General features: G+C 44.7%; 1 pseudogene; it reads left to right on the top strand.

Moving 5' to 3' along the window:
- The first annotated feature begins 2,676 nt into the window (after positions 1-2,676).
- On the top strand, positions 2,677-4,977 carry LOC143389567 (DNA-binding protein SATB1 pseudogene; annotated as a pseudogene).
- Positions 4,978-12,865: the final 7,888 nt, after the last annotated feature.

Here is a 12,865-nt window from a genome sequence, read left to right as displayed (position 1 = left end):
AACCTTAAGAAACTTTCTGGTGGCAGGACAGTGGCCTGAGAAGTTCCATTCATTCTAGACATTCACAAACTGGGAAAACTGGGTTGCCTATAGCAGCTTGATTGATTGATTTGTACAATGGGCACTGCGAAACCGAATCCTGGTCAGGATGATATTGAAATAGATTGTGAATAAGTATGTTCTTCTGATGTAAAAATAATAGAGACAGAGTATTGTGGAATTGTTATTAAGAAATGGTGACTGCTCAGAATTCATAGATCAAATTGTATTCTATGTGTCTTTGTGTGTGTGTGTGTGTGTGTGTGTGTGTGTATGTTGTGCACCTGCACACATGCAAACACTGAATATCTCTTACTCCCAGTACTCTAGCATCATGCCAATTCCTCACAGGATCATCTTACTTTCTTAATGCTAAGGCCTGAGAGGTTAACAGCCCCTCTCTTTCCTAAGCACCATCCCAGTCTTATTCTAGAAGGTGGGAGAGAGAGAGAGAGAGGGAGAGAGAGAGAACAAGTCCAGAGTAGCTCTAAAATGCTGAGCATGGCTGGGTGCAGGGTGGAGTATGTGGTTGCATTATATCTGTTTTCTTCACAAGCAAAGAACACGGAAGGCCAAATCCAATCTCTGTTCTCTGTCGAGGTCTGACCTAATGCAGCAAGTGGAATAAATAGATTTAGGTGTCTTGCCACTGCCCCCACCCAAAAAAAAAACCCTTACCTTCAAGTTCCTTTTTCCCTAAAAGAATAAAGACCAGAACTGAACATGGACACCTGAGCATTCTGGAGTTCCCAGCTGTAGAAACAGCTGTTCCAACTAAGCAGCAAGCATCCTGCATGGATTTGGTTCCCAGAAATATAAAACAGGTTCTTCTCCCTCCCCCCGCCGCTGCCGCCGCCACTTTCTCGCTCGCTCCCGCTCCCCGGAAGCGGCGGATGAGCCGGCCCCGCTGGGGAAGCCTCCGGGCGGCGGCAGGCGGCCGGGAGGAGGCTGCGTGCTCGGGGCTGGGGCTGCGAGAGGGGTGATTTTGTATTAAAATGAGGAGGAGGAAGAAGAGATAGCCACGGCAGCGGCGGCGGCAGCAGCAGCAGCAGCAGCAGCAGGAGCAGCGGCGTAGAGGGCTGCAGCCCGGGCGGACGCGCGGCCGAGCTGGGCACAGCGGCGGCTGCGACAACGGCCGGGGTGAGTCAACTAATAATTTAATGGGGGCAGAGACGGCAGCGAGGGGGAGAGCGACCGAGAGAGAGAGAGAGAGAGAGAGAGAGAGAGAGAGAGAGAGAGAGAAACATCCCCGTCCGGGGACTCGCGCTCACACGCACGCACACACAAACACACACACACACCTCTCCCAGTGCCACCCAGCAACAACCGGCCTCATCACAACAACAACAGCAACAGCCGCCCTCTAGCCTGCCCCGGCCGTGCGTAAAAGCCTGGGCGACTCCAGAGGACGCTTCCCACCCCCCCTTTTGCATTTCGGGAAACTCCTGATCAGTTTGGTTGGGTTTCTGGGCATCTTTCCCCCTCCACCCCCAAGTCCTAGTGCCATTGTGGTGCTCGTTGTTTACCTCGGACTCTGGCAGAGTGAGAGCTTGGCGACTTTTTTGGGGGAGGGGGCGGGGAGTTCCTCGCTGCTGAGGCGGTAGAGGTGGTTGGGATCCCCTCTGATGTTCCTCCTCCTCCCCTCCCCCATCCTCTCTCTCCCCTCACTCTCTGGTCTCCCCAGACGCTCCCAGCCCGGCGTCAATGGGCAGGGAGAGGGTCCTCGGGGCTGTTGTCAGGGAGGGCGGAATCAAAAGTGGCATTTTAGTGCCTTCCTGGGGCTTTTCTCGAGACCCGCTGCCCCTCACCCTCTCTGTCCCCTGGTAGATGCCCTCGTTGGGGGTGCGAGGCTGTAGGGAAAAAGTTTAAGGTTTGTTAATATTAGTCGCTATAGCTGGGGAGGGGGTGGGGGCGATTGGCAGGGAGGCGAGGTGGCCTTCCCCTCTCCGCGTTCTCCGGGGTTATTGGAGAATAATATTGCAAGTGACAGCCAGAAGTAAGACTTTCTGTCCTCACACCGAAGAACTCCAGCGAGCAGGAGGGAAGAGAGAAGAGGGGACTTTGTTTTTTTTTAATCCCCTTCCTTTTTGGAGACCTTGTCCGCAGTGATTTTTTTTTCTTCTTTTTCTTTTTAAGAGATTCCTCAGTCACCACCTCGCCTCCCCAGCACCACCACAGTGTACAGCTCATAACGGGTTTTGCTTTGTTTTTACGATACCCCCCCCAACGAATCACTTGTCAGATCAATTTTTCTTCTCCCTCCTCCCTACTTCCTACTCTCCCCTCCTCCCCATCGAAAACCCCATTCTCTGAGGTTAGACATTTTACGAATCATATACGTTGATTTTCGAATTGTGATTTTTTTTTAAAACCCCTCTCCCATGGCTACTCTTCTAGACGTTTGTTTCTGCCCTTCCCCCACTTACGGGGGGCAGGGGTAGGGGAAGAGAAAATAATACAGTTTCAGGGGAAGTCGCCTTCAGGTCTGCTGCCTTTTTTTTAAAAAAAAAAAGGACATAGAAAACATCAGTCTTGAACTTCACTTCAAGAACCCGGGCTGCAAAGGAAATCTCCTTTGTTTTTGTTATTTATATGCTGTCAAGTTTTGAAGTGGTGATCTTTAGACAGTTACTGAGTATGGATCATTTGAACGAGGCAACTCAGGGGAAAGAACATTCAGAAATGTCTAACAATGTAAGCGATCTGAAGGGTCCACCAGCCAAGATTGCCCACCTGGAGCAGAATGGGAGCCCACTAGGAAGAGGAAGGCTTGGGAGTACAGGTGCAAAAATGCAGGGAGTGCCTTTAAAACACTCGGGCCATCTGATGAAAACCAACCTTAGGAAAGGAACCATGCTACCAGTTTTCTGCGTGGTAGAACATTATGAAAACACCATTGAATATGATTGCAAGGAGGAGCATGAGGAATTTGTGTTGGTGAGAAAGGATATGCTTTTCAATCAGCTGATAGAAATGGCATTGCTGTCTCTAGGTTATTCACATAGCTCTGCTGCCCAGGCCAAAGGGCTAATCCAGGTTGGAAAGTGGAATCCAGTTCCACTGTCTTATGTCACAGATGCCCCTGATGCTACGGTAGCAGATATGCTTCAAGATGTGTATCATGTGGTCACATTGAAAATTCAGTTACACAGTTGCCCCAAACTAGAAGACTTGCCTCCCAAACAATGGTCACATACCACAGTAAGGAATGCTCTGAAGGACTTACTGAAAGATATGAATCAGAGTTGTTGGCCAAGGAGTGCCCCCTTTCACAGAGTATGATTTCTTCCATTGTGAACAGCACTTACTATGCAAATGTCTCAGCAGCAAAATGTCAAGAATTTGGAAGGTGGTACAAACATTTCAAGAAGACAAAAGATATGATGGTCGAAATGGATAGTCTTTCTGAGCTATCCCAGCAAGGTGCCAACCATGTCAACTTTGGCCAGCAGCCATCCCAGGGAACACAGCTGAGCCCCAGGGAACACAGCTGAGCAGCCTCCATACCCCGCACAGCTCTCCCATGGCAGCCAGCCCTCTGTCCAGACCCCTCTTCCAAACCTGCACCCTGGGCTGGTATCAATGCCTATCAGTCCTCAGCTGGTCAACCAGCAGCTGGTGATGGCCCAGCTACTGAATCAGCAGTATGCAGTGAATAGACTATTAGCCCAGCAGTCCTTAAACCAACAGTACTTGAACCATCCTCCCCCTGTCAGTAGATCTATGAATAAGCCTTTGGAGCAACAGGTTTCAACCAACACAGAGGTGTCTTCCGAAATCTACCAGTGGGTTCCTGATGAACTGAAACGAGCAGGAATCTCCCAGGCAGTGTTTGCACGTGTGGCTTTTAACAGAACTCAGGGCTTGCTTTCAGAAATCCTCGGGAAGGAAGAGGACCCCAAGACTGCATCCCAGTGTTTGCTGGTAAACCTTCGGGTTATGCAGAATTTCTTGCAGTTACCGGAAGCAGAAAGGGACCGAATATACCAGGATGAAAGGGAAAGGAGTTTGAACGCTGCCTCTGCCATGGGTCCTGTGCCCCTGATAAGCACACCGCCCAGCCGCCCTCCTCAGGTGAAAACAACTACTATTGCCACTGAGAGGAATGGGAAACCAGAGAACAATACCATGAACATTAATGCTTCCATTTATGATGAGATTCAGGAGGAAATGAAGCGCGCTAAAGCGTCCCAAGCACTGTTTGCAAAGGTTGCGGCAACCAAAAGCCAGGGATGGTTGTGTGAGCTGTTACGCTGGAAAGAAGATCCTTCTCCAGAAAACAGGACTCTGTGGGAGAACTTGTCCATGATCCGAAGGTTCCTTGGTCTTCCTCAGCCAGAGCGTGATGCCATTTATGAGCAGGAGAGCAATACGGTGCATCATCATGGCTACAGGCCACCCCACATCATCCATGTTCCAGCAGAACAGATTCAGCAGCAGCAGCAGCAACAGCAGCAGCAGCAGCCGCAGGCACCTCCACCCCCTCAGCCACAACCGCAGCAGCAGGCCAGCCCCAGGCATCCCCCGAGCCAGCCCACCGTGGCCTCGCCTGCAGAGTCTGATGAGGAGACCCGGCAGAAGACCCGGCCACAAACCAAAATTTCAGTGGAAGCCCTTGGAATCCTTCAGAGTTTCATTCAAGATGTAGGCCTGTACCCGGACGAAGAGGCCATCCAGACTCTGTCCGCCCAACTTGACCTTCCCAAGTACACCATCATCAAGTTCTTTCAGAACCAGCGGTACTATCTCAAGCACCATGGCAAACTGAAGGACAACTCCAGCTTAGAGGTGGATGTGGCCGAATACAAAGAAGAGGAGTTGCTTAATGATTTAGAAGAGAGTGTCCAAGACAAAAATGCTAACACCCTTTTCTCGGTGAAACTAGAAGAGCTGTCCATGGAAGGAAACACAGACATTAATGCTGATTTGAAAGACTGAGATCTAAGTAGTATAGTCTTTCAACAGAGTGCCACTGGGTATTTACTAACAACATGAAAAAAGTCCACCTTGTATTTGCTCAGAAAAATCTTCGTTGTTCATGGTTTGGCCAATGAATCTTCAGAAACTTGCACAAACAGGAAAGTTGGAAAAGGAATAGTACAGACTGCACTAAATGTTTTACTCTGTTTTTACAAACTGCTTAGCAGCCCAGTTGAAGCATCAAGGATTGTTTGGTATTAGAATTTGTGTTCAAGGGCTGCACCAGTGTGTGTGTGCCCCCTAAGCATGATACCAGAGATGTTTTTTAATTATTATTCTGGAGCCTCCAACAAGCATTATAACCTCTGTGATTATGATTTCCTTTCCTTTAATTATTTTTGTAACACTCCACACTGATCTTTGGAAACTCGCCCCTTATTTTAAAGGAAAAAAAAGAGTTTGTTACTCTATTGTATGTTACAAAAGAACTATAGACTGTGGAATGCAGTTTAAAGATGACATATGCCAACAAATGCCTTGTATTCTATGGCACTGCCGTAATTCAAATTTGTTTTTATTTTGGAAATAGAAGTTCACTGTAATTTTTTTTTCATTCTCATTGTTACATGATTTTTTTTAAAAAAAAGGAGAAGAAAATGTGAAACACAATTTAGTCCTCATTATTTATTTGTAGATCCTGCAGCGTCATGTTGTAATTAATTTTTTGGAAGTTTCCGTTAAATGTAATATTGCTTCTCTTGTTACCATACTGATTCTTTTCTATTTATAAATGTATTTTGATGGGCAGTAAAAACAAAGTGTCTTAAAGTTTTAAATAGAGAAAATGTGCTTTACACAGTTGCCTATAAAAAGTGCTCTATGTTATCCAAGCAATTCATACTATAAGCTTCACTCTTATTGTTGTATGCAATTTTTACTATCATGCAAATAAGCTTAGGTAAATAAAACTAATAGATCACCTTAGAAAATTATGTAATTAAAGTGAAAATAATTGATGTTTGCAATGTGTCTTCCTTTGGTTTACAATCAATTTTAAAGCTACATCTGTATAAAATTTCTGTATAAAGGTGTATTTCTTTTTTATGAGTTTATGGCTATGAAAACATCAGCCATTTTGTTACAGCTGGCTGTTTTTATAAGTGTATCACAGTTTTCTTTATGCAGAAATGTTCTGATTAGGAGTGGTTATTGACTGTAACTACACAATTAAAATTGTATGGTAAAAAAAATAGAAATATAAAACAGGCTTCTGGAGAACTCAAGAAGTGAGAGAGGGTGAGGGACCCTCCTGATGAGAAAGCACACAGAGGGCACAGAGACTCTGATGGTCTTTTCTGAAAACCACAACCCCTGGCAGCAAGAGGCTGAAAGACACTCAACTGGTGAACAGGCCACACAAAAGCAAATAAATGACACAACAAGAGGACAACGCATGAACAGAGAGAATCTCATGTAGAGTGACACCAGATGGAGGAGGCAGCATGGGTCTGGCTGGGTATTCATTACTCCTCACCCATACTGGGGCTGTCAGAGCTATATAATGCTCTCTGCAGATGTGCTAGTACCTCAAGAGTCCCCATTGGAGGGCATCTCCTTTGAGTGCTGAGGGTCTCTGCATCCACCTCCTGCTCTCAGAAGCTATAAAAGATCATTACCTTAGCCCTGGTGTGACCCTGGGAAGTAATTAAAAGGGATCCGAGGGAGTGTCAGTTTGTTAGTTGTGGCAGATGGGAGCTCCCTCTATACTAAAGGGTGGTGAGGAAACCGGCAGAAAGAAGTGCTGACATGGAAATGGAGCTGGAACTTAAAAGGAGAGTAGATAAAGAGATGAAAGAAGTTCTCTGATTCCCCCACACTTCCCTGCACCACCTTCCACCCACAGATCACCTGCCCCAGCCCAGACCTGTCAGAAACATTGTTTTGAGCTTTTTCCACTGCTGTGACAAAAAGACCTGACAAGAGCAACTTTAGAGGAGGAAAAGTTTATTTGGTATTCATGGTTTCATAGTTTCAGTCCATAGATGGCCAATTCCATTATTCTGGGCCCAACATGGAGCAAAACATCACGGTGGAAGGATGTGCTAGAGGAAAAAGAGCTCAGGACATGGCACTAGAAAGCAAAGACAGTTACAATGACCAAGAACAAAATATAAACCCCCAAAGCATGCTACCTATGACCCACTCCTCCAACCACACCCTTCCTATCTACAGTTACCACCCAGTTAATACCCAGCAGAGGATTAAGGCACCAATTTGGTTAAAGATTTCATAACCCAATCAGTTCACTTCTGAATCTTTTTGCATTGTCTCACACATGAAGTTTTGGGGGACACCTCGACACTAAACCATAACACACATGGACAAAATTACCCACAGACACATCCCACTGTGTACACAATTGCACATGCCTCAACTGAGCCACAGCATCTCCAGCCCTTGGTACCCTAGCCACATCTGAGATTGCTGAGCAAGGGGAATCCATCATTTGGAAATTGCCAGTGTTTCAAAGAGAAAAAGTGGGACCAGAGAATAAACAGTGGCTAAATCTAAAATAATTAACATGCAAGTTTCAAAACTCAGACTCCAGAATGGGGCTGATCCAATTTCAAATCCTCCCTCCACCATTCTTGCCTGAGTAGTCTTGAACAAAGATCTGAATTTCTCTCTGGCTTCGGTTTACCTGTCTATTGAGGAGTTATTGAGAATAAAAAGAGGAAAATGTACATGTTAAGAGCATAAATGCAATAAGTATTGTCATATTTACTCTTTGGGGCTTTTCTTCTTCAATCAGCAAGCTTTCATTGATCAAAGGCCATTCTTATGTTTTTCCATCCGAATTTCAAAGGCCATACTTATGTTTTTTCATCCGAGTTTCAGATGGTCTGTGGGGCACAAATACCTTCCAAAGTTTTGAGTGGACCTGTGTCTTCATGTTAATCATATTTTTTATATGGTCAAGTCTATATTTTTAAGTCGAAACTAACTAATAATTATAAAAATGTTCACAAATGTTGGTTGGCATCTGCTCTTCCTGGATCCATGGAAAGGTGGCCTTCTTCTTCTGAGCGGTTTGTGGTAGGAGTTTGTGGAATGGTTGGAATGAGGAGTCCAAGGAGCCATGCCAACTGAGGTCCTGAGCTGTGCATGGAAATTTTACAAAACATACACACCTGAAAGCCAGATGACAAATTGAAATGACAGCTTCTGTGGTGGGACAAAGACAAGAGAGATCCTGTGATTCTTTACATTTGCTTTCTGACTGTTCCTGATTTCCCCAAGGAGGCTCTTGGATTGCCTAGAACTTCTATATTTGAGGTGAAACTGGACAGCTTGCAGCTAACCAGGGAGCTGTCCCCTTGAGGTCGAAGGCTGCATTTCTAGGTTGACTTCAAAGCTCCAAGTGTCTTGAGCTAGATTTGACAATTTATCTGCATTTCCACTTTCATTTAGAAGATGGTGTGAGATGGTCCCCTTCAATCTTTTATCTTTCTCTTCTGAATTCTGTGCCATTGTTTCTTCTCTTCACCTTGAAAATCTCAGATCCGGTCTGCAGGTGGTCAAGATGCCTAGAGAAGAGCCCACATTGATTACACATCACCTCTAGACACATGCCTCAGACTCTTCTCCCTGGCCTGCCTGACCTGTGACTCAGAGACATGTCCCACTGCTCTCCTGATGTCTGCTATCAGCTCTTGTTTACTCAGAGAACAAGTAGGGAGAGAGACACTTGAAATCATGCCACTGATGGCCACATGACAATGAAAAGGTGAGGCAGACTTGACCTCAGACACAGTAAAAGCTGAAACCTCTCTATCCCTGTCTTTCCAGTTCCTCTCTCAGTAGATCTGAATTCTGGCTCCCCCTTGGCTCAATAAGTTTTGGGATCTTCAGGCAGGACCCTTGAATGCCAGACACATTGGAAGATTGTATGTTCAAGGTTCAGTAGGTCCAACCTAATGTCAGGTCTGTACACGTTTTCAAACATAAAGCTAGGAGTCTGGGGCTACTAATGAATGAGCAGGTTCTCAAGTCACCTATTATCATTTTGGACCTGATTCAAGGGGGAACTGCAGAATAGAGTGGACTAATCTGGGATACAGACATAATTCTCTAGGTCAATGGCTGACCCTTGGTGGACCTAAGCTATGACAGTTCCCTGAAGGTGTTCAGGGGCATTGCCTTCAAGACCCATGTGGTCCATATTCTGAGAGGTCCTAAGAGGCTTTCCATGCACCTGAAGACCATTTTCACTGGAGATGCAACCCCCCAAGACTATCCAGGTGACAACCCCTGGATCTTCCCACCAAAGCTGTTGATCTGTACCAGTAGTCAACACTCAGCAAAGAGCAGCTGCTGGGAGTGGATGAGGCTACATGTCCCAGGTTTGTGCCTCAACATGACCCAGATAATGGTCAGGAAGCTAACTCACTGTCCCAAGCCTATGGCCTGGCCCCCAGGCCCCCAAGCTGAGACCCTGCCAAGAAAAGTAGAAAGTTTGACACTCAGGATAGCCAGAATCAAAATGAACTGCTCAGGGAGATAGAACCCATGCTGAACTTTCTTATCAGCAGAAGCAAATGGGTCAAAAAAAGACACCTGCCAAGGTGGAGACAAAAGACATAAAAATCCAGGTAGACAGGTAAGCCCCCAGGTACACATGAGTATGTTTGCATGTATTTGTGCATGTGCACTCCCTGAGACTCACCATTGCAACTGAGAACCAGCCTGAGCTATCTCACACACCTAAACATACACTCCCATGTGACAACCCTTCAACCCTGAAAAGTATAATTTTAAAATGTGCATGGACCTAGGCTGTATCTCTCACCACAAGACCCAACCCCATCAATTATCACTGCATGGTAACCCCTGTTTTCCCATTTCAATCCCATGTAATCCTTGAGGACCCCTGTAAGGTGGTATTTTTTTGTGATCCACACTTCACATGTGCCAAGACTAAGGCTAGAGGAGAACCACCCTTCCCGAGTCCATCCAGCAAGTTAAAGGTACATGTGCATCTTGCACTCAGGCCTGTGGCCCATGCCAAGGCCAAGGGAAGAGAGAAATGTCTGAGCCCTGGACCAGGCTTGACTGCCTTTGCCCCTGACCCAGCCAAAGACCAGGAAGAATTGTACGAGGAGAGAGGAGTCAAATGAAAGAACTGATCCCAATTCCCACAAGCTGCTGTCTTGATTGGATTAAGTGAGAGTTGAGGTGAGAACTTAAAGGACAGGGTACCAGCACCTCTGTGTTGGCCATACTGGCACTTTCTGGTTCTCTTGAGGGGAGAGCTAGCAACACCATGAGAGAAGCTGTCCTCTTCTCCAGGAGAAAGCAGCTGGATGAGGTGGTTCTAGAAGGGTCAGAAGATGAGGAATAGAAGTTTCTGTCTGCCCTTCTATTCTCAGGGTATGTCAACCACTAGCCCTACAGACACTATGCTGCCATACTTTCCATCTGTATTATCTTCTGTTTGCTCTCTGCAGTTGTTTTCTGCTCAATGCTACTGATGATCCTCCAGAAGGAATGGCATGTTCAATAGCATACTTGTAAGCCACAGAGAGAAAATATTGCTCTTCATTGGACAGTGGCTCATTGAGCTCTGTCTCATTCTTTGTGGCCAGGGCAACACCTTTGGAGTGCTCCCCCTGATCAGCCAGTTGGGCTGTCTGCACCAGTTGCTCACGAGTCCACCATCTTCACTGGATGGTTCCAACTGGAGGAAAAAGACCAAGGTGTTCTGCAGGTTTTATAGGGAGGCTATGGTGTTTCTGGAGCCCAGGTGCAGAGGAACCTACCCACAAAGCAAGCAACTGAGACAGTGGTTGCAGGGGTATGGGGCCCTTTATTTTAGCAACATCTTTCATGTCATAGGAAACATTCAACCCTTTTGTTCTGTTCCTGGCTTATTTCTTAGAATGCTGTTCCAGGGTGGTTCTCATTGTACTGGAGTAGAAAGGGTGGGGGTAGGCAATGTAGCCAAGAATATCATGAAGGTGCAGGCCAAGGTCAAGGGAGGAAGGGCATACTGATCTGTCACTGCTGCCATGCCTCCTGCAGGGAAAATGGAAATTAGGGCAAAGCTAAAGTTTCATACTCAAGTGCTATCCAATAATGTGTGTATATTTGTAAACTACCTTTAGCATAAATTTGTAACAATAACATTGTTGCTTTCTCCAAACTCTAATTAAATGTGGACCAATATTGTTGACCAAGAGGTATATATCACTAGCTAAGCACACTTAAGTGGCAAGATGCTGTGGTGTTTTCAGAGCTGCATGTAGCTATTTGGATTCAGAACATACTGAACCCTGCAAGAGAATATAGACTCAGCTTCTGAAGTCTGCTGGAATACCAGTGGGCAGAGCCTGGTGTTAAGAGCTGCTTGACTGCAGAGGCCTTCTGCTTACATGGACCTAACAACCAGTACAAGTGGGAAACTCTCCTGACCCTGTGAGGACCTTTTAGTGATATATGGGCACTTATTCATATGTATCAATATAAAAAAGATTTGTTAATATGGAAGGTTAAATAAGTTTTAAAAGTGATGCCAGAATCCACTTTTTATTAAATACCAAATAATCTTATAGTAGAATTTAGGATAGGTTGCATGCTTGAAACTAGAATATGGATCCCTTGATTTGGTATTTTCTTTTCTCTGAAAAAAAAAATATTTGAAAGGACCACATCACTAACACAATCTAAGAAAGCTAAGAAATTCAGAATTTAGACATTTATCTCACTCTTAGAACAAAGTATTGATCAATAAGGGGGAGAGTTTGCTGTAGTACCTATTATGGGTTTTTGGGAGGAAATACTTTAGAGTCAGATTTGGTTTTGAAGTAGGGAGATAACCCAGAAGAAATTGCAGTTACCCAAAGAAGAATATGGGTTCAAATACTAAAACAAAAATAGTTGATATATGTTCTAGAAATCTTATTTCTGTAACTGGCTAGTAGACTGGTTGAGCATATGGATACAAGGGGTGAATTAGGAATAATTGAATTTATTAATCAATTGAGTAAGATTTCAGAGAAGCAGTTTGGTAATTACTTCAGAGGAAACTTTGAGATTTTTATTTTGATGTTTCTTGTTTGAGGGAACTAAATAGGCAGTCTAATGTTTGTGAAAAAAAATCAAGTAGTGTTGGATCAAATGGCATAAATGTTGAAGAATCAGCAGTGAAATGACATGGAAAGTTAAATAAATTTAAAGATTGGTTAACAAAATAGCATGAAAAAAGAAAGTAACACAGACTGGAACCTAGCCTCATGTAGGTCCAGTGTTGGCTATAGGAAGAAACAGTAAGAGATAAGTGGAAAATAAGTGTGAAGAAAACAGAAAGTTTTCATATCTGGACAGTCAGCTAATGTTTCTAGGAGGATAAGATTGCCATTTAATTTTATACTTCTGAACAAACAGATGTTTCTATTTGATTTGGAAATAAGGGGCTTATTTTTGATTCTGAAAATGGATTCTTTGGCAACACTATCAGTTTTAATTCTTTTGAGTACTACCTGGGTTATATAGCCTACAGACTCCATTTATCTGTGGCTTATTTATTTAATTTGTTAGAGGTTCCTTGAGTTGAAGGAAGTATTTTCACTCTGAAATGACAGAATATTTAATGAAATGTCTGTAAGTGTTGAGTTTCATGATACTTTAATTCTAAGAGAACCACCATGTGCACACCACCTATGTTGCTTCCACTTTAGAGAAACATTCTATGTGACTTCCGAATCAATAACCCTCCCTTGCCATGACCAGTGTAGCCAAACTAGCAGGTTCCTGTGACAGGAAATGAGAGATTGCAAGAATAAAGACTCACAAACTCAGATTGTGAAAATAACAGCTGGGATTGTGTGGAGTGCTGCTCTCGGATAGA

This window comes from Callospermophilus lateralis, unplaced genomic scaffold (genome assembly GCF_048772815.1).
Source record: "Callospermophilus lateralis isolate mCalLat2 unplaced genomic scaffold, mCalLat2.hap1 Scaffold_63, whole genome shotgun sequence".
Taxonomy (NCBI): domain Eukaryota; kingdom Metazoa; phylum Chordata; class Mammalia; order Rodentia; family Sciuridae; genus Callospermophilus; species Callospermophilus lateralis.
The sequence above is the reverse complement of the archived record's forward strand: the minus strand, read 5'-3'. Positions and strand labels throughout refer to the sequence as shown.